This window comes from Canis lupus, chromosome 13 (assembly GCF_003254725.2).
Source record: "Canis lupus dingo isolate Sandy chromosome 13, ASM325472v2, whole genome shotgun sequence".
Taxonomy (NCBI): domain Eukaryota; kingdom Metazoa; phylum Chordata; class Mammalia; order Carnivora; family Canidae; genus Canis; species Canis lupus.
The window spans coordinates 20,846,448-20,872,981 of record NC_064255.1 but is presented as its reverse complement, the minus strand read 5'-3'; the positions used below and the strand labels follow the sequence as shown (position 1 = coordinate 20,872,981).

Here is a 26,534-nt window from a genome sequence, read left to right as displayed (position 1 = left end):
TCACATACAATGTCCTCATAACCTGAAGCTTTTCTTTTAACTTTTCACTCAACTGCTTCTTCTTCATTCTTTGCGATTCACTTATACATCTATTCTCAGGGAATCTCTTCTTCTTCTCCAAAGACAGGTACCCCAATTTATCCCATCTCACATATTTTCTTTTCAGTCCTAGGAAGTATCACAGTTAAAATAATAGTTATTTTGTAATTATAAGCTGAGGACTTTGGGACATTACTTCACAATACAGACTTTAATTTTTATTGATTAAGTCAGAAGTGCTTATTTCATGGAGTTAATACGGAGAATAGTGGAAGTAATATATTTAGAATAGTTCTCCAAATACAAACAAACCTTGCTGGATCTACTTGAAAAATGGTTTCCTCTCATTCTGAATGACTAGATTCTTATCTTGAGATCTGTTTTAAATGTAATCTCTTCAGAGGACAGGTGTCTTACTGGAAGCAGGAAGTGAGGAAAGTTTGTCCAAGACTAGAAAGAAATTCCAGCCACCCTACCTACCACACAGGCCTTGTGTGAGGGAAAGAGAGCAATGGGAGGAAGAGATGTCAGAACACCACTTCCTGGCAGATCTGCTGGGGAAACAAGAAAGACCCAATGGAAAAGATGGTTGTACGGGATGACTAGACAAATATAAATTCTAATAAAATATGACTCTGCCCCAAACAGCACAGAAGCAACAGAGAAAACTATAAGAACCAAAGGGACCACAAAGCTCAGACAATGGTGATCCTAGACCAGGGCTGAGGACCATAATGGTGACCCCACAATGACCCACAATCACTGACATAACTCTAAAGACATAAAACCCTCAGGAGAACTGAGGCCATTTTCCTTCAGCAGAGTGGGAACTTAGAAAAGTATATTAAGCTATAGATACACAATGAAGTTATATTTCTCATATATCTCTAGATTGAGCAATAATGCCTACTAAAACTATTCCATAGTCTTTCTCTCCCATTAGTTTCATGAGAACTGGGACAAGAGTTAGCCTGACACATTTCTCATAAACTGATCTTCAATAAAACATTTAGATGAATGACCAGAACAACTATTGACATTCTTACTCCATTGTAGTAAGCATTCACATGTGAATTCACACTATATTTTGCACATTCAAAGAGGACTTTAGGATTATCTTTTTATCTTGTATTTCAGAATTTCTTTTATAAACCTGTGGGGGAGGGGAGGAAGAAAAGATCTCTTGAAAATGTCTAAAATCAAACACGTTTTAATGAAAATTCTTTCCTCTTTGGGAGTGAATCTGAAATTTGGCATACCACTGTATAATCAAGACCAACTTATATTGAAAGTAATACTGAGTTTTGTCTGAGTTCACTGACAATGAAAATATGGCTGGAAAATACAGCTGGACAGAATTAAGGTTGTTTCCTTCCACAGTGGCAAATGAGGTCAGTGTCTGGAATAAGATACTATGTCCAGTTATGTTTAGCCAATCTGGTGAACTGCCTCCAGCCCTACCCCAAAGTATCAAGGTTTGAAGGGCTTTACTACCTCATCCAGCAATTAATCTGCTTAACCAATAAAGAGGACAAATCCTGACTATTTGAAAATGTGGGGTCTTTACTTCTAGAAGCAGTGTTAAAACAATGAATATATATTTTAAACAAAACCAACAATGAAAGATTTTGAAAGTGGGATGCCTGGGTGGCTCAGCAGTTGAGCATCTGCCTTGGGCTCAGGGTGTGTTCCCGGGGTCCTAGGATCGAGTCCCACATCGGGCTCCCTATAGGGAGCCTGCTTCTCCCTCTGCCTATGTCTCTGCCTCTCTCTGTGTGTCTCTCATGAATAAATAAATAATCTTTTTTGAAAAATAAAGAAAAATTTTGAAACTGTTAGTTCAATACCCTCATTTGACAGATGTGGAAACTAAGGCACAGGGAGTGTTCTTACTATGAGAGTTATGGTTATGATACACATCTTCTGAATTACAATCCAAAAATTTTTCCAGACTATTGCTTTTCACTTCATCACAAAGGAAAAAGTATTTAGAAGATTATCCGTATCTTTTGTAAGGCTTGCAAATATATCTGTGCATCTATTGTTTGGTAGGAGATCTTGTGGTTAGGAACAAGCCTGGGCCAAGAGCCATATTGCATGGCTGAAGAGAAACCTGAAAAGATCTTTAATTGTACCATTTTTAAGGTAAACAATTCCTTCAAGTGTGTTTAAAAATCAGAGCAAATGATTCATCTTGATGTGTATCTGGCTACAAAAAGGAATGTATCTCTGGGTGGGATTAGAAAGAAAACCTTTCTTTTTTTTAAAATACAGTATTCCTGCCCAGATGAGAGGAAGGTACTCACAGAGCCTGATTGCTGTGATTTCAGACTACAATCAGTTGACAAGCAAAGAGAACTCTGATGTTCCTGACCTTTCAGGAAGTGTACCGGATATGAGGTAGAGTTGGAAAGAAGCTGATATTTAAGCCAACATGCAGTGATTCCTTAGACATTGGGGGTATTTAGAGTAATTTTCAATTAGTGACGTCAATACCCCACAAAGGAGGTTCAGACAGGAGAGTGGAGAAGTCCAGACAACTTTTGAGAAGCAATGAACTGAAAAAACTTGAAGGCTTAGCTAAAGGAGGCTCCAGTGGTATAAATATGACCTATACGATAGAGGAACGCAGTCCAGCAAGCCAGAAACAGCCCCCTAAAGTGATATTTAAATAAATTATAATGAACATTAGAAATATAAAACATAAGGGGGAAACTTGATAAACGTAACCACATTAAAATTAAAAACACAAATGCTTAATCATTAAAAGATACCATGGAGAGAGTGAAAAAGATAAGCCACACACAGGAAGAAGATGTTTTTTAACACATGTAATGGACAAAGAGCTCATGTCCAGAATACAAAAAGAATTCCTATTTATTAAAATGAAAGAAATGAAAATAAAATGAGAAGAGACACAAACAAGGCATTTCTCAGGAAATAGAAATGCATATGACTATAAACCTATAGAATGTTGCTCAATTGTATAATCAGAGAAACACAAATAAAACCACTAAGCTGATATTTCACATAGAGCAGTTTGATAAAATTATGCAGCTGGATTATATAAAATGTTGATGAAGATGTGGAGCAATGAGACTATTATCCCTTGCTAGTGGGGCATAAATTAGCACAACAGTTTGAGGAGTGAGTAATGAAATTACCTAGTAAATTTGAACATGTTCATGGCATAATACACGACAGTTCCTGTCTTTGGTGTTTATCCTAGGTAAACTTGCACCTGGGCAACAGGCACCAAGATATTGTCAACGCTGTCAGCAAACTCCTGGAAAAGACTAAATGCTCAGCCCAGCTAAATGACTAAATAAACTGCAGTACTCATGAGCTGAAGTAGTAGCCTCAGGAGACAAGAATTCATTCCATTATCAACAGGGGTGAATCTCAAACACATAACGATGGCAAATAAACATATATGATTATCCTACATACATAAAGGATCAGAATCAACCAAAACTAAATAATTTATTAAGTGCAGATATGTAAGTAGGTGGTAAAAGTACAGAGAAACACAAGGGAATAATTGAGACAAAATTGAGGATTAGAGTTACCCCTTGCAGGGAGGAAAAGATGAGAGAAGATAGATTGAGGGCCATAAAATTGTTGATTGGGTATTGGCTACACAGGTATTTGTTTTATCATTATTATTTAGCCATTCAAATGTGTCCTATCTGCTTCATAATGCTTAATATGTCAATATAAATTAAAAATGCCCCCCAAATCAGTAAGGTGGAGGAGAAAAAGAATAACATGAGTAGTAGATGGGGAAATGAGATTGAATATATATGTAATGAGCAGCCCAGGTGGCTCAGCGGTTTAGTGCCGCCTTCAGCCCGGGGTATGATCCTGGAGACCCAGGATCGAGTCCCATGTCAGGCTCCCTGCATGGAGCCTGCTTCTCCCTCTGTCTGTGTCCCTGCCTCTCTCTCTCTCTCTGTGTGTGTCTGTCATAAATAAATAAAATCTTAAAAAAAAGAATATATATGTAATATATATCCTCTGGATAACCCCAACACCATTCCGCTAACTCAGTTGTGGCTGCTATCTCTCAAGAAAGTTTGTTTTGTTTTGTTTTGTTTTTTTCTTGGTCCAGCCACCTAGTCATTCTACTCAAATCTACCCCATGTATCCCAGCTTAAAAATATTAGTGTGTTTCATGAGAAACCGTAGCAAATAATGAGACTCCTATTCTCCTGCTCCTAACCAGCTCATCATGAGCAGTTTCACCGGTGAGAATATATGTATTTTATGTTCGGTGTACCACACACATACAGTTCTAGCAAAAACAGCCTTCTCTAGGGGGATAGGGGATCATAATTAATTTTGCCTACCTTGATAATGAGAACTTCGGTCATACTCGTTAGGAAGATGGGTTTGAATCTGGATCCAATGCTAATTTGCCGTATTATATTTGGCAGTTTAATTTACTCATATGGGCTCATTTCCTCATTTAAATGGAAATAGCAATTCCAGACTGTGCCATTGTGAGAATGCACACAAAACCACAGAGATGATTCTCCGGCACACCTAAATGACAGCCCTGAAAGAAACTGTCAGATCAGTTCCAACGAGCCTGTATATGTACACAATATTTCATGGAGAGACTTTCCTCCTTTAGACTGACTGAACTTCCCACTATGGTCTGAGAATTTTTATAAAGCCTACCAGAAAGTTAATCTTACATGTGTTCTTGTTTGTTCCCAAAACAAACTCTAAATGATATAGAGGAATACCAATTGCAAATATCTCAGCCCTGAGAATTGAAACACCCTTAACCACTTTGCACATTCTACTGCATTTCTTTATGCCTTGGTTGTTTTTGCATTGCCATGGGTGTTTTTATGCATCCAAGCACGTATCAGGGATTGAGGAAAATGCACAACTCCTAGTTTGCAATCAAATAAAGTTCAGTCTTCATTATCTTTAACTATGCTGGGTCTTTGTTTAAAATTCGCTGAATTTAAGAAGGTTCTCTCTGTCTTCAATACATTCAACAACGAAGTTTGCTGGCAATGACTTAGCACCAGGGAATTGTACTGAGTTGTGCCTGTTGCACTGTTCTGCTCTCTCTCTCTCTCTCTCTCTCCTTCTGCATTACATCTTCACCTCTAAACAATGATCTCTGTGTTCTGCTTTTTGAGCCATGATGGCCAAGCTGAGATTTATATCCATTCTTTTTGGAAAGAAGGAAATATAAGAAATACCCTGAACTCAATTGTTACACCCTTTAAAAACTGAGGGTTTTACTCTTGAAATATTCTATAATAATGATAGTGGAAGATAAACAAGTATAATTCAGAATGACCCAAGGATTTTTTTTTTCAATTAATGAGAAAGGATAAAATCTGATGAAACTTGATGAGCTGTTCATCGACGTATCTCCTGTGTCTAGATTGGTGTTTGAAATGTGGTCTGTTATAAGGCGGCTATTCAGCAATATTCATTTGAATGAATTGATGCGTTCCTGAATTAATAAAATGGATACATATGTGAACAGCAAATGAAACATTTTGTTCCAAGCTTTGACATGACCCTGAAAACTCTGGTTGATATTGAAGGCTTGATTATTGAGAAAATATGACTCCCTAGGGATTCTTGTCAAGATAATCTTTTAAAAAAAAAAAGAAACACTTTTTGTTTTAGAAGTTTGTGATTTACAGAAAAGCTGTGAAGATGGGACAGAGTTCACGTAAACCTTACACCCTGTTTTCTCTATTATTAACATTGACCATAACTATGGTACATTTGGAACAACTAATGAACCACTATTAATATGGTATTATTGACTTAACACTTAGTTTGGATTTTTTTCATTTTTAGTTAATATGTTCCCAGATCCCACTAAGTGACTCTTCTTGCAAAATGACACAGATCATTTTGATTCCTATTTCATAGGCCTAAGCAAGCTCTGCAGTCATACCTTATTCCCAGAAGACAGGGAAGTGCAATTTTACAAAGCTTATGGAAGGCTAAAGAAATAGAAGTACATTGGTCAACAATACTAAATGATTACTCTGATGAATAATAATTCACATATGCGCTGCAGATTTGCGATTCACAAAGCTGTTGGAGAATGTTAATGAACTTTCATTCTGGGTAGCAGGGACTTTGGAAAGGGAAGAATCCAAGGCTAAATAGCTTGCGTCGAGTCCAAAATTCAAACCCAAAACTTTTGACAATACTCTGATAAAAAATATTATTCTCAGTAAGCCCCAAATATTTCCTGCCTTCATTCTCTACTTTTTGTTCTCATTGACTTAGCCACAGGGAAATCAAGACCCTAGAGCAGGGATCAGCAAACTTTTCTGTAGAGAGACAGGAATTTTTGAGGTTGTGCAGACTACATGGTCTCTGTCCATGTCCTCAATTCTGCTATTTAGAGTGAAAGCTGCAGCAGAGAATACATTAACAAGTGAGCGTGTGCCGATAAAACATGATTTACAAAAGCAGAAGGGTGAGCTGGACTTGTAGCACAGGCCAGTTTACCAGCTGTAGTCCTAGGCACTGGATAAATCTAGACAAAGATCTTGGATATACTGATATGTATATAGTTTGTGATGTATACAACTCAAAACCCATTGATCTGCTTACACCATTATTCTTTCAGACTCTCTGTCAATGTCTTTTTAAGTCTTATGATTATATCACAAAAGTCGTCTCTGTTCTTTGTTAATCTCCTGTTAGCATCATTCTGTATCTTATTGTAATTTATGATTATCTCTGGCCTAATAGAATTGCTTACCTGCCTCCTAAGAAAGAAGGTATAGGCAGATCAAAGTATTTTGAGGTTAGGTTTAGGAATACAGGAAGTTGAAATAAGCCAGATACAGGACCTGGGTCAATTTAAACTATAAAGGGTTAGCAAGACACATGCTGAAGTTTCCAGAAAAAGAGTCACAAATTTCAAAGCCTTCCTATACCGATCTGTGCCATTTTTACCCAAAGATGCCCTTCATGCTTTTGCTATAATCTAACCCAGAGTGAAAAATTACTGAAAGTGACACTTTGAGAAAATGCTTCCAACCTTGCCTTTTATCTTATTTTTTGTATGCGTGATTTTAAAAAATATATACAATTAGAAATCTTGTGTGGTCTTTATCACACACAGTATATCAACAAATGATGGGAGAAGCCAAAAATGTGCTATAGGGAATTTTTGAAAGGCTTTCAGGCGATATTTACATAAATTACTTTCCTCTCTTATGTAATCACAATAAAGAAGTTGGATTGAAACTTTAACATATTTTTTACTATGGAAATATATTTATATACAGTTTGTGAATAACAACACGCTTATATGTAAATGATATATATGTTTATGTATTCCTATGTATATGAACGTACACATAGCTATACGTAAAGTGAAGTTAGGTTTAAAAGGAAACCAGGTTGGTGGATGTAAAGGCTAAGGAAATTTGCAAGTGCTCCCTGTTATATGTGGGGAGCACCTAACACAATGTAATATTTTCATAATGATTAATGAACAGGAGAAGAATATTCTTAAAATTTCCTTGGCTCACTCAGGGCTATATTTAAGTTCCTCTGATATTCTGATATTTGCTCAAATGACAGAATGGAACCCCAATAGGACTTGGCCTCTTGTCCAGTTGTAAACATTTGGTGGGTTAAAATAGGCCTCAGTTCTTTGCAGCCCCTCCCAGTTGTAAACATTTGGTGGGTTAAAATAGGCCTCAGTTCTTTGCAGACCCCAATAAGAGGTCTGTTCTCCTACCCCTTGACTTTCGGCTGGCCTCATGATATGCTTTTAACCAGTGGACTACAGTGGAGGTGATTTTGTATGGCATCTGAGAAAGGTCTCCAGAGGCCTTGTAGCATCTGTACTTGTCTTCTTAGGAAACACTGCCCACCATGTGGACAGAGGGGCAAGTCAACAGTCCACACTCATCACCAGACATGAGAGTGAAGCCTGTGGGAGCCTCTAGCCCCAGGTAGACAACCAGATGACTGTGGTCATGTGTGTGACCTCAAGTGGCCCTAGCAAGGGAACAACCCAGAAAACTGAATAAATCATTGACTGGTGAGACATGATAAATAATTTTTGTATTTGTAACTTTTGTATATGTATATATGGCTTAAAACAAATATATGTATATAACATAATATACATATATTTATGTATTTTATATATTTTATATATTTCAGAAATAGTTTCAGAAAAACCCTAAAGATGTTCAGCTTCTGAAATAGGAATATATGCATGGGTGAGTTTGTATTTCTCTATTTGTTCATGTTTATAGGCATAGATGGCAATGCAAATAATAGTGGATCAGAACTACTGATCTATTTATTAGATACCTGATGTGTGTGAGACAGTGTGAGTGTGAGATGTACATTTATTCAAGCGACATCTTCTGGGGCTATTCTGATATGGTATGTATGAGTGTTAGCCAAAGAACAAGTAATACCCCTCTTCTACTTTGGCACATGAACAATTTAATTTTCTTTTTTTTATTAATTATTTTTTTATTGGAGTTCAATTTGCCAACATATAGCATATCACCCAGTGCTCATCCCATCAAGTGCCCCCTTCAGTGCCCATCACCCAGTAACCCCCACCCCCCTACCCACCTCCCCTTCCACTACCCCTTGTTCGTTTCCCAGAGTTAGGAGTCTCTCATGTTCTGTCTCCCTTTCTGATATTTCCCACTCATTTTCTCTCCTTTCCCCTTTATGCCCTTTCACTATTTTTTATATTCCCCAAATGAATGAGACCATATAACATTTGTCCTTCTCCGATTGACTTACTTCACTCAGCATAATACCCTCCAGTTCCATCCACGTCGAGGCAAATGGTGGGTATTTGTCATTTCTAATGGCTGAGTAATATTCCATTGTATACATAGACCACAGCTTCTTTATCCATTCATCTTTCAATGGACAATTTAATTTTCTATGTCAGTCAGAGAAGATAGATAACATCACAGAAAATATTTGCCATTATAAAATATTAAAAACTAGGGTCAAATGGGTAATAGGCAAAAATAAATAATAAATTAAGGGGGAATATTTGCAACTTATATTTCAAAAAGCTAATGTTCATAAGCTTTTAGAAATTTTTCTAAAATAGGTGAAATTCAAACAATAAAATAGAAACAGATACTGTTACTAAAGTTATGAAACACTTGCATCTAAGAATGTAATCCACAAAAGTCTTGGAGCAAAACTGATATTATATATTTACTGACCAGAGCAATTTTGTTAATTTATCCATTTATTCAAATGACATTGCTAAATATCAGGAACTTTGAAAGGGGGAAAAAAACACATGATTTTTCCCTGAATTAGTGCGGAGCCAAGTGGAAGAGATGGGATAACAAAATGATCAGTATAATAAAGTGGATTAGGAAAGACTAGGTGGCTCAGCCGTTGAGCATCTGCCTTCTGCTCAGGTTGTAATCCTGGGGTCCTGGCATCGAGTCCCACATCAGGCTCTCTGCAGGGAGCCTGCTTCTCCCTCTGCCTGTGTCTCTGCCTCTCTCTCTATGTCTCTCATGAATAAATAAAAATAAAATCTTAAAAAAAATAATGGGTTAGTTCTAAGTTGTTGAGAGATACAGAGCATTGAATGATTTGAGATATTCTACAAGGAAATCATAGAGAATCCTTCTTACAGGAGGTGAAGCCAGAAATTTCTTAAAGAACAAGTTAGAATTTTCCAAATGAAGGAAGTACCAGAGGAAGGGAGGAAATTATTTGAGGGAAAGTGGTAACCATAGGCAAATGCTCAGAGAAGTAGCATACTGTATGCAAGGAACTACAAGAAGTGTGATAAGAGGCAGAGCTGAAAATGCTAGAAATAAAACTGGAGAGATGTACCTATTCAGTAGTTCCACCCATTCTAGATTTAACCTGAGGCAGCTGGAAGAGGGGAGGGAGGAGGACCCAGCAGGTCTGTAACATGTTAAAATTGGATTTTAAATCCAATTAGAGTGAAGTAAGTCAGTCGGAGAAGGACAAACATTATATGTTCTCATTCATTTGGGGAATATAAATAATAGTGAAAGGGAAAATAAGGGAAGGGAGAAGAAATGTGTGGGAAATATCAGAAAGGGAGACAGAACGTAAAGACTGCTAACTCTGGGAAACGAACTAGGGGTGGTAGAAGGGGAGGAGGGCGGGGGGTGGGAGTGAATGGGTGACGGGCACTGGGTGTTATTCTGTATGTTAGTAAATTGAACACCAATAAAAAAAAATAAATTAAAAATAAATAAATAAATAAATAAATAAAATCTTAAAAAAAACCAAAAAAAAATAAATAAATCCAATTAGAAATTAAATCCAAAATTGGACTTTAAAAAACATTGTTCTCTGGAGGATGATTTACAGTGATAAAATTAGGAGCTAAGAGACAGATTAGGAAACTGAAGTAGTAGTCCAGCGGAGAAAGGTGTAGGGTTAAAGACCACTCCTCGGTTTAGAGCTCAGTGTATCCATATGCAACTGTAAGGTTTTTATTTTGTTTTTTGTTTGTTTGTTTTGTTTCATTTAGAGAGAGAGAGAGCAGGCGGGGAGGGTCAAAGAGAAGGGGGTGAGAGAGAATCTCAAGCAGGCTCCACAGCCAGTACAAACCCAACACTGGGCTCAATCTCATGACCCTGAGATCATGACCTGAGCTGAAGTCAAGAGTCAGACACTTAACCAACTGAGCCACCTGGTAGCCCTACAGCTATGAGTTTTTTATTCCTTATAGTGGCAGACACATCTAAAGAATAACCAAGATCCCTGCCTCCTTATAGCTTTTTGCAATCTCCTCTCCTTGAGTGTGGGAAGGACTTGTGATTTACTTCTAATCAATAAAATATGGCAAAGGGGATGACTCTGATATCACCCTCATGATTGGGTTAAAATATATGAGACTCTACTTTGCTAATTAACTAACACTAGAGATTCTTCTTGCTATCTTGACAAATTAAAGGGCCATGTTGGAAAAATCCACATGTCAAGGAATTGTGGTAACTTCTAGAAGCTGAGAACAGGTTTGAATGCATAGCCAGCCAGAAGATGTGGCCATCAGTCCTTCAACACAAAGATAAATTCTGCTAAAAACCTATGTGAACATCTTCACATAGGGGTAAGAAGGAGACTTTCAGCAGCCATTCCTTCTGATGAGAATGCAGCCCAGCTGACTGATTATAGCCGTTCAGAAAACCCAGGTAAGCTTCCTGATCCACAGAAACATTGGGATAATAAATGTGCATTGTCCTAATTAAAAAAAATGTGGTTGTTATGCAGTAAGACATAACTAATACAAGTATTTATTATAATGTTAAATGTATTTCTCTGTGTGGACAGGTTCCCCAGAATACAAAATCATTCTGGAGCTGATTTTTTTATTTATATCTGCCAACTTAGCTTTAATGGCCTGCATAACTTGCCTGTCTTTGAGCTCTCCATAATGGTCTGGTAACTCAGATTCAGTTTATGGAAATTGCCCTCAGCAATATATTTAAGTACTTTTGTTTTCAGTGCCAAAAATTCTGGGTTCTTGAGTGATATTTCTAGGAGTATGGCTTAGCTATCAACCAAAATGCCTTTTCTCTAGTGCACTGATCTCGTGCCAAGATGGTAAAGTTCTCCAAATCCCCTGAATGCTTTGATTGATTTTAATTACAGTGAAGTCTATTGACATAAAGCTAAATGCCATTTCCAACAGCAACAGTGTTGCCAAGCATTATCAGAAATCTCTGAGAATCAGGGGAAGTGGCTTCCAAAGGCAAAGCCCATTGAGGGGATTTCTTTGTCAATCAACACCTTCTCAGGCTGCCTCTTTGTTGTATATTTGAAGGGCATTCTTCCATTCTCTAGCTTTGTTCAATCTCCTCTCTGAGTGGCATCTCTTCAGCCTTCTGATATTTTGTCTCAGTTGTGAAGCTATTCTAACCTCTGAGGAGATTAAGAAATTAATGTGCAAGACCATTATAGTTTGATAGCCACCATTCTCAGAAAGCTGCAAGGACAGAAATATGTAAAAATAAAAAGGACACATCTAGAGGTCATTTCAGGGATCTTGTACTATCCCTGGACTATTGCAATGACTTTTGCATGATAGTGACCATACCCAAATATTTCTGTAGCCCTCGTCCAAGTCACAATAACTGATTCTAGTGTGCAATCTAGTGTCTAATTCTGGTAAGAGAATGGAAAATTTTACATGATGAAGTCTTCTCAAGGATGCTCTGAGAATTTGGTATTTCTCAGCATGGCCATAGGAATTGACTCTGGTTTCATGCAAGACATAAACCTTGAAGCGGGTTCCATGTAATGAATAGGATTTAGAGAGATAGAAATTTTGGAAGATTAAATTAAGTGGGATAAGTGCTCATAAGACTACACATTGGGCAGCCCGGGTGGCTCAGCAGTTTAGCGCTGCCTTCAGTCCAGGGCATGATCCTGGAAACCTGGGATTGAGTCCCATGTTGGACTCCCTGCATGGAGCCTGCTTCTGTCTCTGCCTGTGGTTCTGCCTCTCTCTCTGTGTGTGTCTCTCATGAATAAATAAATAAAATCTTAAAAAAGAAAAAAGACTACACATTGCATACAGATGGAAGAAGATGGGTATGGCCAAGTTGAGGATAAGTGTTGATGGCCAAAGACAGGGAGGAACTCTGCCTTATTGGAATGTAATACTGTAATTTCAAAGAAATGGGGATAAAGTGAGGTTATAATTGACTAGAGGGTACTTTAAACTCTTTAGTGAGAATTAGAAGTTTGATTCAAGTATCTCTACCTTAAATTTTACCTTTCCGAGAAAACTCTGCATAGCAGTCCTGTTTGATTTAAGAGCCACTCCTTCATTGTATCATAACTGCATTTTTCACAAGATAATGTAAATAACAATTTACTTGCTTTTCTTCCAGTGTTCTCAAGGACTGGAGTAATGACTTCTTTTCTCAAAAAAATGGTGGTGGGTAGGACAAGGATATGGGCAGGGAGAGAGGAAGAAAAAAAAGATGTAAGGTATTAGACCTTAAGGTAAAAAGAACCTCTAATGACATGCCATATACTAGCTTAGCTCTTAAGAAAACCAGTCAAGGGCAGCCTGGGTGGCTCAGTGGTTTAGTATCACCTTCAGCCCAGTGTGTGATCCTGGAGACCCGGGATCGAGTCCCACGTTGAGCTCCCTGCATGGAGCCTGCTTCTCCCTCTGCCTGTGTCTCTGCCTCTCTCTCTCTGTGTGTCTCTCATGAATAAATAAATAAATAATCTTAAAAAAAAAAAGAAAAGAAAACCAGTCAAACTTAATCCTCAGTTTCTTCATCTGAAAATAATAGAATTAATAACAGCTATCTCTTCAAAAGATCCCTGAGAGGGTGAGAGAGATATTGAATATAATAAGAATACTTCAGAAAATGTAATACTACATGAGTGACTTGTTACTTGCAGGCTCTTTATAAAGTAATGCATTATAGATGCAGTGTTTTGAGAAAACTCATGCTGTGGGGAAAGAAAGACAACTCTAGTTTTACGGATGGTCATGAAAATGTTATTTATATAATAAAATGTTGGAAATCAGCTACATGATCAACAATAGAGAGTTGTTTGAATAAACATTCATTTAGTCACAAATTAGACTATTATGGAGTCAAAGTAATGGGATAGGAGAATCTTCAATTGTTTGGGAAATTAGTAATACTATATGGAAAAGTTTTCAAAATATTAGTCATACGTGGCCATCTATCTGTGTGTTGTCTATGTGTGAGTTCACATAGATGTGTATATATACAAAGACATGCAAACAAATATGTTATGGATTATTTTTCTTATTTTCAATTACCTTTTTTAACAAACAGTTTGTAAGTTGTAAGTAACAGAACCCATCCCCTTCCATACCATCAGCTTGTATTAATCCCATACCAATATTTTAGCTTCAGAACACGGTAGAAAAAGAAGCAGTGATCATTCTCAGCATGAAGATCTATGTGGTACAAAGTCCTCCTCAGAAGAGGAAGAGGGTGACAGCTGTGTGAGCAATCCACCTTCTCGACCACAAAAATGTCTATGACAGTGTTACAAACACTTTTTAGAAAGAAAATAAATAGTAGCAGATAGGTCCTGGTGTGTGAGAGATTGGAACAGAGTAGCATAGACTCCATTCCACTTTGGACTGGTTGCTCCTATTTTCAACTTGACTCTAGAGCAATGAAAGTGAAGGAGGCCTGGAAAAGAAACCATAAGACTTGGTTTCGGCCAATTCTGTCTTCAACTAGCTGTATGACTTGAGGCATATTGCTTCAAGTTGCTTCCTTGTCTATAGGGAGTAGAAGTGCCCCCTGACTCTGAAACATTTTGTTTTTGTTTTTGTTTTTGTTTTGTTTTGTTTTGTTTTTTGAGTATGGGAATATATTAATCCGGCCACACACCATCCTGTATTCTCTTTCAATATTTATTTATTCAGAACACAGGGAGTGTCTCACCCTTTTTCAAAGGACCATCTGAGCCAAGTAGAACAAAGGAAAGCTATAACGTGTTGCATTATGTGCTGGGGTTTATTAACTAGTTTCTGCATCCCAACAACCCAGTGAGGTTACAAACTAGTAACCACTTTATACATAAGGAAAGGAGGCCCCATGGAGTAAAATAACAGCACATAGTTGAGGAGAAATTTACACCCACATACATCTGACTCCACAGACAGTGACTTTCCCACTAACTATACTTCTGTGTTTCTGAACTCATTTTAAATGATGACTTGAAATTCCTAAGGGTAGATGTCTATCTTGCATGGGTATCAGAATGTACTGGATAAATATTTGTTTAAGGAAAGGATGTAAGAAAGAGAGAAAAAAAGAACACTGTAAGGATTTCTGAACTGTGTAGGCTCCCCTCCACCCCCCAAAAAATGAAGGAAGGAAAAGAAAAAAAGGGGAGGGCAGTAGGGAGAGAGGGAAGGAGAAAGGAAGGAAGAAGGAAGGAAGGAAGGAAGGAAGGAAGGAAGGAAGGAAGGAAGGAAGGAAGGAAGGAAGGAAGGAAGAAAGGAAGAAAGAAAGAAAGAAAGAAAGAAAGAAAGAAAGAAGAAAGAAAGAAAGAAAGAAAGAAAGAAAGAAGAAAGAAAGAAAGAAAGAAAGAAAGAAAGAAAGAAAGAAAGAAAGAAAGAAAGAGAAAGAAAGAAAGAGAGAAAAGAAAAGCAATTTTTAGGACAATAACGATTCAAATGCTTCTTCAGCAAAAACGGATGGATGCACTGAGGATGAATTAGCCTCATTGTTCAGCATTTTCCACATAGGTTTGATGTCAGATTCTTCTTCTTTTCTAATGGGGTCTATGGTGGGAGGCCAAGGGGGAGGCTAGTGATTGTATTTAATTATGTTCAAAGAAAGTTAGAGAATACTCAGCAGATGTCAGGCTTACAGCTGGGATCCCATAACAAATGCTGCTCTGCTATCTCGCTTTCTATGTTCCTGCAGCAAAGCAGGGCCCTGAAAATGCCCAGCAGACACATTGGCTGGGGCTGAGTGAGAAAAGATAACAAATCTTAAGGAAACATGTTGCTTATTATTCCTCATAATGAGAGCTGCCAGGGAGTACACTGAGCAGGCCTCCGGCTGATACCAGGATACAAAGGATCTTAATGCATCCCACACAAGGATGTCATTTGCAATCTGGAGCAACAAAAGAGATGGAAGGTAGGCCTTGTTTCTTGATACTGTATATCCCAGGGAGGACAAATAACAACCACACAGTTTGCTTTCCCAAGCCCCACAGGCATTCAAAAGAAGCCTGTTGACTGCAATTAGGATACCCCAGCTCTTAAAAGTCAACCTTCCCAGCAGGCAGTGAGATTCTATCATGGGCCATACAGCCTGGGCATGTTTCAGATTTAGCATGGAGGCAGACTCATGGAAGGAGATGACGAGAAAGAAAACCCTAATGACTTAAAATTCACAGCCCCCTCAAGGGGGGTCTCCACTGATGCCTCCCAGATAGAATAGGCTAGTTTCACACTTTGTAGAGAAACATGCACACACACACACACACACACACACACACACACACACGATTTTCTTTCTAGTCCTACCAAACTAGGCCCACCTATGTGATTACCTACACATGGCTTCCCTAAGAGCTAGCGTTCATCTCTCCACCTAAAGGCTTTTTCACATGGGAGTGCTCTAGTGTAGGTCAGGTGAGAAGTTCTGGGGAGCTAAGGCCCCAGGATTTATCCTCAATGGATGAAGAGTAGAGTGTGTCAATGAATGTCCCAGATTCCTCATAGGCAGTAGGGCAACACTCTGGTGTATTCTGTATCTCCTGGTGAATCCAAAGCCAAACTGAGCCCTAGATATCACCACTGTGATATTTTGACATCCATGACTGGCTTTTCTCCTTTCCCTATCTCCCCTAACCATTCTCTCACCTCGATTCCTGAGTGTGCATCCCAATTCTTATTTGCACTTGTCTCGGGCTCTGCTTTTGAGGGAAATCAAATTCAGGGAGTTGGCCAAGAGATTTTAGATTTCCTTCCATGCTTCCATTTATAAACCTAGAGGCACCCCACTGTCTATGGAATAGGTAGAAAAATCTCACAGGGATATCTGTGATTCATCTCAGAAAGATACTATGTATCGAAAACACATTAATTCCAGAATGCTGTTTATGATTTCATTTTTTTAAGTCTTAATATATAGGCTTACTTCAATCTGAATTTCTCACTTAGCTGGTGTATATTTTTCTCCTTTGCCTTCTTTAAGTGACTCTTTACTTAGTAAGGCTTTTTATGATTTCAAAAATAGGGTGGAGTCTCCCTCTCTACATCAGCATAACCTTTTGCAGATACCTCTATTAAAACCATTTACAGCCTTCACCACAAAACTATGAGTAGCTTCAGAATAGACATTATTTTTTTCTTATCATTGTATTCTCAATTTCTATCACAGTGGCTGATATTTAGTAGATGCTTAATCAAAGTGTGTTGTTTGGCTAAATGAATAAAAAAATGAAATATCCATGTTTGATTTTCAAGGGCAGGTTTTGATGACTTTGCTACTCTCCTTTCCAATTCTAGGAAATGATACAATTTTCTATCCTAGGTTATCTATGGAGTCAATAATATTTTCTCAAAGATAAGTGACATATAAAATATTACAACTTACCAGACTGGATACGTTGCTGAAATTGATTGTGTCTTCCTTTTATAGTGTATGTATCAGAATAACATACTCCATACTGATACCCAACACAGAGAGGGGTGATGACTAAGGCAATGAGCTTGGTGAGTGAGACTTGGTGAAACAGAGGGACTTTTGGAACCACAGGACCTAAATTCAGCTCATGGTTTTGCTAGAGATTTTAATCAACCTACTTGAGATTTCTGCTTCTGGGAGAACCTCTTGGTTTCTGGTCAGGTCATGATCTCAGGGTCGTGAGATTGAGTGCCACGTTGGGCTCTGCTCAGCACAGAGTCTGCCTCTCTCTCTTCCTCCCTCCCCCAGCTTATGCTTTCTCTCTCTCATATAAATAAATAAAATCTTTTAAAAAAGGTTTCTGCTTCTGTATCTATAAAATGGAGATAGTATTTAATTTCCAATGTATATTAAAAAGTTTAATGAAACATAACACACAAATGAATTTTGTAAAATACCATGTAGTAGTCACATATGTGTGCATGCATACATGTGTCTTTCTCTAAATATACATATATTTACATATATACAAATATATGCATATATTTACATGTTTATAATTCTTATAATTTTAATGATAAATGCTTTATATAAAATAGGTCTTTAGGAGCCAAAATGAACACCACAAAATGCAGCCTAGAGATTTAGGGTTTGATATGGAGCCAGAAATTTGGGTAGAATTTTGCTTTTGAGCTGCATCCCAAATAATGAGAACCTATCTTGGTTTTAAAGACCTCTGGAAAAGCACCTCCATTGCTCAGATATCCTCACAATTTGAAGTGGGAAATTTAGGTACTGTATACCTGAATATATAAAGCAGTGTAAGCACATGTATTTTTTTCAAAGTATTTGGGAAGAAATTTCTGGGATTGAGATAGCACAAATACAGTTTTCTTGTTCTAACAAAAGTTGATTCCAGAACTGGCACTTGATATCTTCCTCACTTTCATGGAATAATTCAAGTGGTTTCCCAGGGTGTTGCAAAATTTAATACTTCTGGTTGTGATTATTTCCAGGAAGAAGATTGTTCCTGCAAGAAAATGTGCCAGCAGTGCTATATGGCATGTAGAGTTATGCAATCCCACACACTGACCAGAATGGGATATTTGTGTGCGTATTCAGCAGCTAGGATTTATGGGATCCTGTGTGTCATAGGTCTGCACAAAGTTTAGTGATGCAATGAAATGGGGCAAACAGAAATGCCCTGGGAAAGATGAGTGAGCCAGCAACCACAAGTATAGAAGGAAGTCTAGTCCATCCATATAATCCCAACGCAAAAAAAAAAAAAAAAAATTAATGACAAATGATTTTCTAGAAGCATTTATTATGAGATAGGGAAAAAGTAGATAACAAAGTTTACTATAGGGATGGGAATTCAGAGCAAGTAATAGGCATTGAGGTAGAGGGTAGGTATTAGCACAACTCTGCAACTGAGTAAAAATGTCACAAGCGTAAAGGCAAAGAGCCAAGGCCAGAACTTTAGTTTCTTGCAACTGGCTTGAAAAGAATAATTTTGGATCCCAGTTTTAGAGGTACGGAACCACAAATTTAAAAAGTTAAGTACAAGGAAGAAAATAGGGATCTGGTTACCAAATAGGAAATACCAAAGAGGTCCACATCTCAGAAATAGAGCTGAACTGGGTACACAATTAGTGCTTGAGGCTGAGTACTAGAATACTAGTTATAATTGTTCTGTCTTGAGTTAAAAGATCCCGAAGGACTCAGCCCAGATCAATCCTCAAAGTTAGACTGAACTTGCTCTGGTTTGGAGAAGCAGTGCGAGCAAAGACTAGCAGCCAAGCAGAGACTTGTATTGTGGATACTACGGTATGAAAATAACAAGTGTCCATCATAGCATAAAGCATTTTCTGTGTCTCACTGATTAATCCTTCAGAATCACCGTCTTTGAGAAATCAGACCTCATGTCCTAAGCTTCTATAGCTTCTTTTTAAGAGACGATTTTTTTCCTTTTCCTTCTAGAGTTTTGAGATTAGATCTATCAGGGATCTTGTCTTGAAGGCTAAAGTAATGAGTTATTCAAGTTTCATGGTGGAAATTATCCTTTCCCAAATCCAATTACATTCCAGCTGGCAAATAGCACTGGCTGTCTCAAAACCCAAACATCTGGAAGAAGGTTTGAATTGGCCATCTCCCTGCCTCTTATGTCTGAAACCTTTTTGATGGTAGGTTAAGAAACACGGTTTTGGCTGGACAAGATAAATATATTTTTTTAACCATTAAATCTCTGAAGTACCATAAAGTGGACCAAATAAGATATAGAAGTCACAAAAGCCATAAATCCCTAATTTATTTAATAATTGTATCTCAACTGCGAGACTGAGACCAACAAAACCATGGATTTGTTTTTAAGACATCATATGTTGTGACTCTAAAAGATCAAACTGACAATTCATTTATTTGTGGGCTACTCAGTTAACTAAAGAGTTCAGCTATCCAAAAAGGGTGGTCTGAACAGAGCTGTTGTTTGGACCTTATGTTGACCCAGAGACTGGAAGGAAGACCTGAAATTAAATGTTCACATCTAATCTTGACCTCCATTCTTTAAGGATTTCTTTCTTAGGTTTAGCAGGAAACACTGCTACAAAGAAATGCTCAGTTTGAGAGGCTACTGAGCTGTTTACTAACTCTGAATACCAACAACCTCTTTATACCTTCTGGTCCTTGGTTTCTTCATCTGTAAAATGTCGGTGGTAATTGCCGGGTTTAGCTGTGCTATTACAATAGATAATATATGCAAAGATATGCCAAACAGTTGGTGCTCATTACATGGCACTATTTTTTATTGTTGCTATTATTAAGCAATGAAGCAGAGATCAGACTGGCACCATACACCAGAAGCATTGAGAATTGGTGCCTGGATTGACATGGGTTTACAATGCCCAATCTGTAATAATTAGTGAGGGAGTCAGGAGACAGTTGACATCAGGGAGCGTAAAATGTGTTCCTTTGGATAAATCTGGAATTCAGCTGTGGAAAAAGTCCATTCCTCTCTTCCCCCCTTTAAGGATACCCACACAAGTATCAGCAAGGGCTAGCCCCCGTCCTCTTTCTCTGTTCTCATACGGCAGCAAATCTTTGCTAGAAGTTTCCTGCTGAAGTTCCCAAATCTGTTCACCCTGTTTCCTGTTGGGAATACATACTTAATAATATCTCCTACTATCTGAAATTCTTTTTCTTATTTCAGTAATTCTTAGAGTCAGTGTTTGAAAAACTAGAGGTTTAAAAGGAGTTTATTTCCTCTCTGATTCCTCGCCTGCAATCAAATTTAATAATCTAGTATGATAATTTTATGAGAAATCAAAGTTACTCATAACGCAAATTTATATTAATAAACTCCTACGGAAGCATTTTCTAATAAAAATATTCACTACTAAAATCTTTTTTTAATTCTTTGCGCATCAATTTTCAAATGGATAAATATTCTTTATTTGTTACAAATTTTCTGAAACTGTAAATTCATTGACTCATTCAACAAACATTTATTGAGTGATTAAGAAGTCTCAGGCACTGTGGGATTTTTCCTTCCTGGGAAACATTAATGAACAAGACAATTATCTTAAACCTGTCCTCATGGAGCTTAGAATCTAACAAGAGAAATAGAAATGAAACAGCAAATCAACTTCATATGGTGGAAAGAATGCTTTTTATTAAAGTCAGGAAGCCAGGGGAAGGTATTTCTCTTGTAGAGAGACTGTTTATTTGTAAAAATACATTGATGAACTTTCTTAGTATGAAAAATCAGGCCCTTAGAGTGATTTAATGGATTTAGTCAGTGTTTCTCAAACCTGGTTGCATTTAAAATAACTTAGGTAAATTAAAACAAACAAAACCAAAAGGCAATGCTCCCCCACAGGAACTTCTGATTTCATTGGTTGGGTGAGATCCAAACAGGATTTTTGTAATTCTCACTAAGTGTTTCTAATAGGTAATTCCAAGAGCATATTTAATTTGCTGTGCTAGAATGTGAAACCACTCCACCTTCTACCACCACCATTGTCACCACCCCCAACATTTCAGGCAAGTTTGAAATACTTTTACTCTGTTCAATAAAAGAAGAGGGGTCATATCCTATAAGGAGCAAGGAGGTGTTAAAAACATGTGCAAACTGGAGGGTATTATGCTGAGTGAAGTAAGCCAGTAGGAGAAGGACAAACATTATATGTTCTCATTCATGTGGGGAATATAAATAATAGTGAAAGGGAATAGAAGGGAAGGGGGAAGAAATGTGTAGGAAATATCAGAAAGGGAGACAGAACGTAAAGACTGCTAACTCTGGGAAACGAACTAGGGGTGGTGGAAGGGGAGGAGGGCGGGGGGTGGGGGTGACTGGGTGACGGGCACTGGGGGTTATTCTGTATGTTGGTAAATTGAACACTAATAAAAAATAAATTAAAAAAAAAAAACATGGGATCCCTGGGTGGCGCAGCGGTTTAGTGCCTGCCTTTGGCCCAGGGCGCGATCCTGGAGACCCGGGATCGAATACCACGTCGGGCTCCCGGTGCATGGAGCCTGCTTCTCCCTCTGCCTGTGTCTCTGCCTCTCTCTCTCTCTCTCTCTCTCTCTCTCTCTCTCTCTCTGTGACTATCATAAATAAATTAAAAAAATTTTTAAAAAAAACATGTGCAAAGATACAGGTAGCAAAATGTAGATAGCTTGCGTGGTACTATCATAGGAATTCGTACACAGAAATGATCAAGAGAAATTTAAGTTCCCTATTAATTCCTAAAACATTTGGAATAATCTGGACTTCCATGTGTGTGGAGTGCAAGTTCAACCCATTTGTATTTCTGTAGAAATTACAGAAAATTATGATGCCATTATTCTAGAGGACTTGTGTACTGCCAGGGAACTGGCATCTCTTTTATCTATAAACAAGCAAATAAATAGTTACCTTATATTAACTACATTGAAATAAGTGCTGTGAAAAAGAAAATGCTGAGAGATCATTTGGCAAGAAGGGGTCCAAAAGACCTTCCTGGGAAAATTATCAAATTTTAAAGCATACATGGGTCAAATGTCATAAAGAAGCTAAGAACAAAGTTAAATCTCAGAATAAAGGAGTGATAAAATTTTGTAATTTTAAAATATAAGTAACATAATATTACTTGATCTTAATATTTCTCTTTTAAAAAGTAGGGATCCCTGGGTGGCGCAGCGGTTTGGTGCCTGCCTTTGGCCCAGGGCGCGATCCTGGAGACCCGGGATCGAATCCCACATCAGGCTCCCGGTGCATGGAGCCTGCTTCTCCCTCTGCCTGTGTCTCTGCGCCTCTCTCTCTCTGTGACTATCATAAATAAATAAAAATTTAAAAAAAATAAAAATAAAAAGTAACTTTGCCAACATGCATATGAGAAAATGCTCTGCATCACTTGCCATCAGGGAAATACAAATCAAAACCACAATGAGATACCACCTCACACCAGTGAGAATGGGACAAATTAACAAGGCAGGAAACAACAAATGTTGGAAAGGATGCGGAGAAAAGGGAACCCTCTTACACTGTTGGTGGGAATGTGAACTGGTGCAGCCACTCTGGAAAACTGTGTGGAGGTTCCTCAAAGAGTTAAAAATAGACCTGCCCTACGACCCAGCAATTGCACTGTTGGGGATTTACCCCAAAGATACAGATGCAGTGAAACGCCGGGACACCTGCACCCCGATGTTTCTAGCAGCAATGTCCACAATAGCCAAACTGTGGAAGGAGCCTCGGTGTCCATCGAAAGATGAGTGGATAAAGAAGCTGTGGTCTATGTATACAATGGAATATTCCTCAGCCATTAGAAACGACAAATACCCACCATTTGCTTCAACGTGGATGGAACTGGAGGGTATCATGCTGAGTGAAGTAAGTCAGTTGGAGAAGGACAAACATTATATGTTCTCATTCATGTGGGGAATATAAATAATAGTGAAAGGGAATAGAAGGGAAGGGAGAAGAAATGTGTGGGAAATATCAGAAAGGGAGACAGAACGTAAAGACTGCTAACTCTGGGAAACGAACTAGGGGTGGTAGAAGGGGAGGAGGGCGGGGGGTGGGAGTGATTGGGTGACGGGCACTGGGGGTTATTCTGTAAGTTGGTAAATTCAACACCAATAAAAAAAAAAGTAACTTTGGAAAAAGTTTATTTTATTGTTAGTAGCTGAGAGCTATAATTATGGGCCCTCAAAATGCAGAAGTGTTTGAAACAAAGTTCCCCTCTGAAAACTAAGCAATAAATCAACTAAGGAAACTGCAGCAAAAGTATGGCAAGTTAGTTCAAACTAATGTAGCCACAGAGCTAAAAACAGAATAAGTGGTTCAGAAGAGGAATCATAGGAAAATGAGGCAAACACATGAAGTGGAAACAAATAGGGCAGAAGTGGATAACCCTTAGCCTTTGTTTTGACTTTGAGTTTTTCTGATCCTCATGATAATATCACTCCAAATCTGGAAATGCAGATGGAAAAGGCTTACCATTACGACAGTGATCTTAGCTAAAGATGTGCAAGAGCATATCTGTTTCCATTGCCAAGAGAATCACGGTTGTGAGATGCACCACGTGACATCTGAATCATCAAACTCCTTACAACTGATTCCACGGTCATGAAGCAACCTCTGATTAAAATTTGGCTTCCCGTGTACATCTGCCTACAGGGACTCAAGGGGCTGATTATATAGGCTTTGAGTATATCCAGTTCTCATAAAATTGTGCAGTAGCTTCTGATTATAATTTGGCATCCTGTTCATCTTGACTACATGAGGAAAATAAATTGGTTACATGAACTTGACAATCTCTGATTGTGTGACAATGATTTCTTACTGTAAATTCAAAAGCTGGCATTGTTTTTATACATCAGGCTCAAGAACTTGGTCCATTTTAATCTATCTCAGCAGATGGATATGTTCATGTGATGACAATATTAGATATGTTGGCCTGCAACATTGAGATTCTAGATATGGTGCATTTACTAGAGTATATATCTCTTCCTTGCAGAAATGAGAAGCTATGATTTTGCTATTTGACAAGCCATGATATTGTTCATGAGGGTTTTCTTTTATTTGAAACTTTATTTCAGTTCTACCTGGTTCAAGAACTTTCTACCCATCCCCAAAATACTGGGGTAGACAGCGTGTTTGTTTGTTTGCTATTAGAGACCAGGGTAATGTCTGATAATAAATTCACTACCAATTGCAGTGGCTTAAATAAGATAAGCATTTCTTTCCCTCAGCTGTAATAGCCCCAAACTAGGTGGGTGGTCAACTGTAGGTAAACTGTTCCATTCTCCAGGTTATCCAAGGATCCAGGCTTGTGCAGTGGCTCTGCCATCCTCAAAATATGGCCTGTTTTCTGGATTTAAGAAGGCTGGTTCAATGTTGATCACATTCTACATTTCCCCATTAGTGGGAAGGAGGCAGAGAGGAAATTCATGATTAGCAACCACGTTGTTTTGTGACATTACAATAAATGTACTTAAGATTCAGTTCCAATTTTGGGATTTTGAAAAGAAGTATACGTACATCATGAGGATTTGGGAATAAGTTAGTACACATATATGCTTCAGCAAGAGTATCTGACTATATAATAAGTACTACATGAGTTATTATGATTAACCTCACTTTATTGTTTCGAAATGGGGTTAATAAGAATAGAGATTTGAATCACAGAATGGACACACATCACTGAGTGAACTTCAAAAAGTAATACAGTTGTTACTGTTACTTTATATTTAGAAAAACATTATAATCACATCCTCTATTGTATAAGATATAGATTCATATGGTGTGAGGGTAAAATGACTATTAGCCACACATTCCCCATACTTAATATTTTAATGTCTTTAATATTAGGGTTTCACCACAAGTGTTATTCATTTTGTCTTTCATGGAACCTGTCCCTTTCTTTGCAACAAACTGATCTTTGCTTCTTAATGTTTTACTTCTCTATTTCCTCTCTTTCCCTCTCTCTCCTTCCCTCTCTCCTTCTTTCTTTCTCTCTCAACACACACACACAAACACACACAGAGATTTGCTCTGCAATACAGGCAGAAGAGGTACCTAAGAATTCTTCCAGAAATATTTATGATTAGGAATAAACTGGGGGAACACCTGGGTGGCTCAGCAGTTAAGTGCCTGCCTTTGGCCCAGAGTGTGATCCTGGAGTTCCAGGATCGAGTCCCACATCAGGCTCCCTGCATGGAGCCTGCTTCTCCCTTTGCCTATGTCTCTGCCTCTCTCTCTCTCTCTCTCTCATGAATAAATAAATAAAATCTAAAAAAAAAAAGAATAAACTGGGGACTTACATGATTCTAAAGACCACCAGGATGACAAATGTAGTCAGAAAAATGTCCCCTAAAATTCTAGATTTTTTAAAGATTACTTTCAAAATAGCATTGGATTACATTTTGCTTATTTACTGTTAATCCAATAAATATTTATTGAGCATATATAATGTGCCAATATTTGTATTCAACACTGGGAACTCCATGGTGAGAAACATCTGGCAGGGAGTGCCCTTGCTGTATTGGAACACAGAGTTTAGTGGGGATATGCACATTAATGAGAAAGTAATACATGCAAAGGTGGAAATTATAATCAATGGGCATAGTGTTTCAGTGGAGCAAAAGGAATAAGCTCTAGGGATCTGCTGCACTACACTATACCTACAGTAAACAGTAATATATTGTATAGCTGAGTATTTGCTGAGACGGTAGATTTCCAGTTAAGTGATCTTTCCACAATGTATTTTTTTAAGTGTGAAACTGGACACCAAAAAAGTTCTCTATACATTTCATTTCATTTGACAATGTAAGGAAGTGTGTATTCGACACACAAGAGATACACAAGGAGAGCTTCTCTAAAGAAAAGCAACTGAACAGAAATTTTAAATAAGGAGAGGTTTAAGAGTGAAACGAAGGAGTGGGGAAGAGTGTTCCAGATGACAGCCTTGTGGTCCATTGACAGGTTGTGTATTGTTTTCCTCATTATTATATATAATTATTTGTATATAAGTGCATACTCCTATCTTGTAACTTATTTAATAGACAATATCATAAATATTGGGCCTGGGTTTCTTCATCTATGAATTGAAGGGTTGCACTAAATATTTCCTCAAATGTTCAGATTTAAAATCTAAAACCGCATGACTTCATAAATTTTCACAGATCTTGGGGAAAAAATGTCATACTAGGAGAATAAATGTTAAACTCATTTTTCGTTAAGTATCAAATATAAGCCTTCAGAGGATACTCAGTTATTATCAATACTTGATCATCAAACTAAAACACATTTTTCCAAAACATCAATTGTTTGATGTCCTGTTTTGACATTCTAAACTC

General features: G+C 37.8%; 1 pseudogene; it reads left to right on the top strand.

The window, feature by feature from the left end:
- The first annotated feature begins 2,326 nt into the window (after positions 1-2,326).
- The window catches only part of LOC112662521 (metalloendopeptidase OMA1, mitochondrial-like), a 46,760-nt pseudogene continuing 22,552 nt past the window's right edge, over positions 2,327-26,534 (top strand).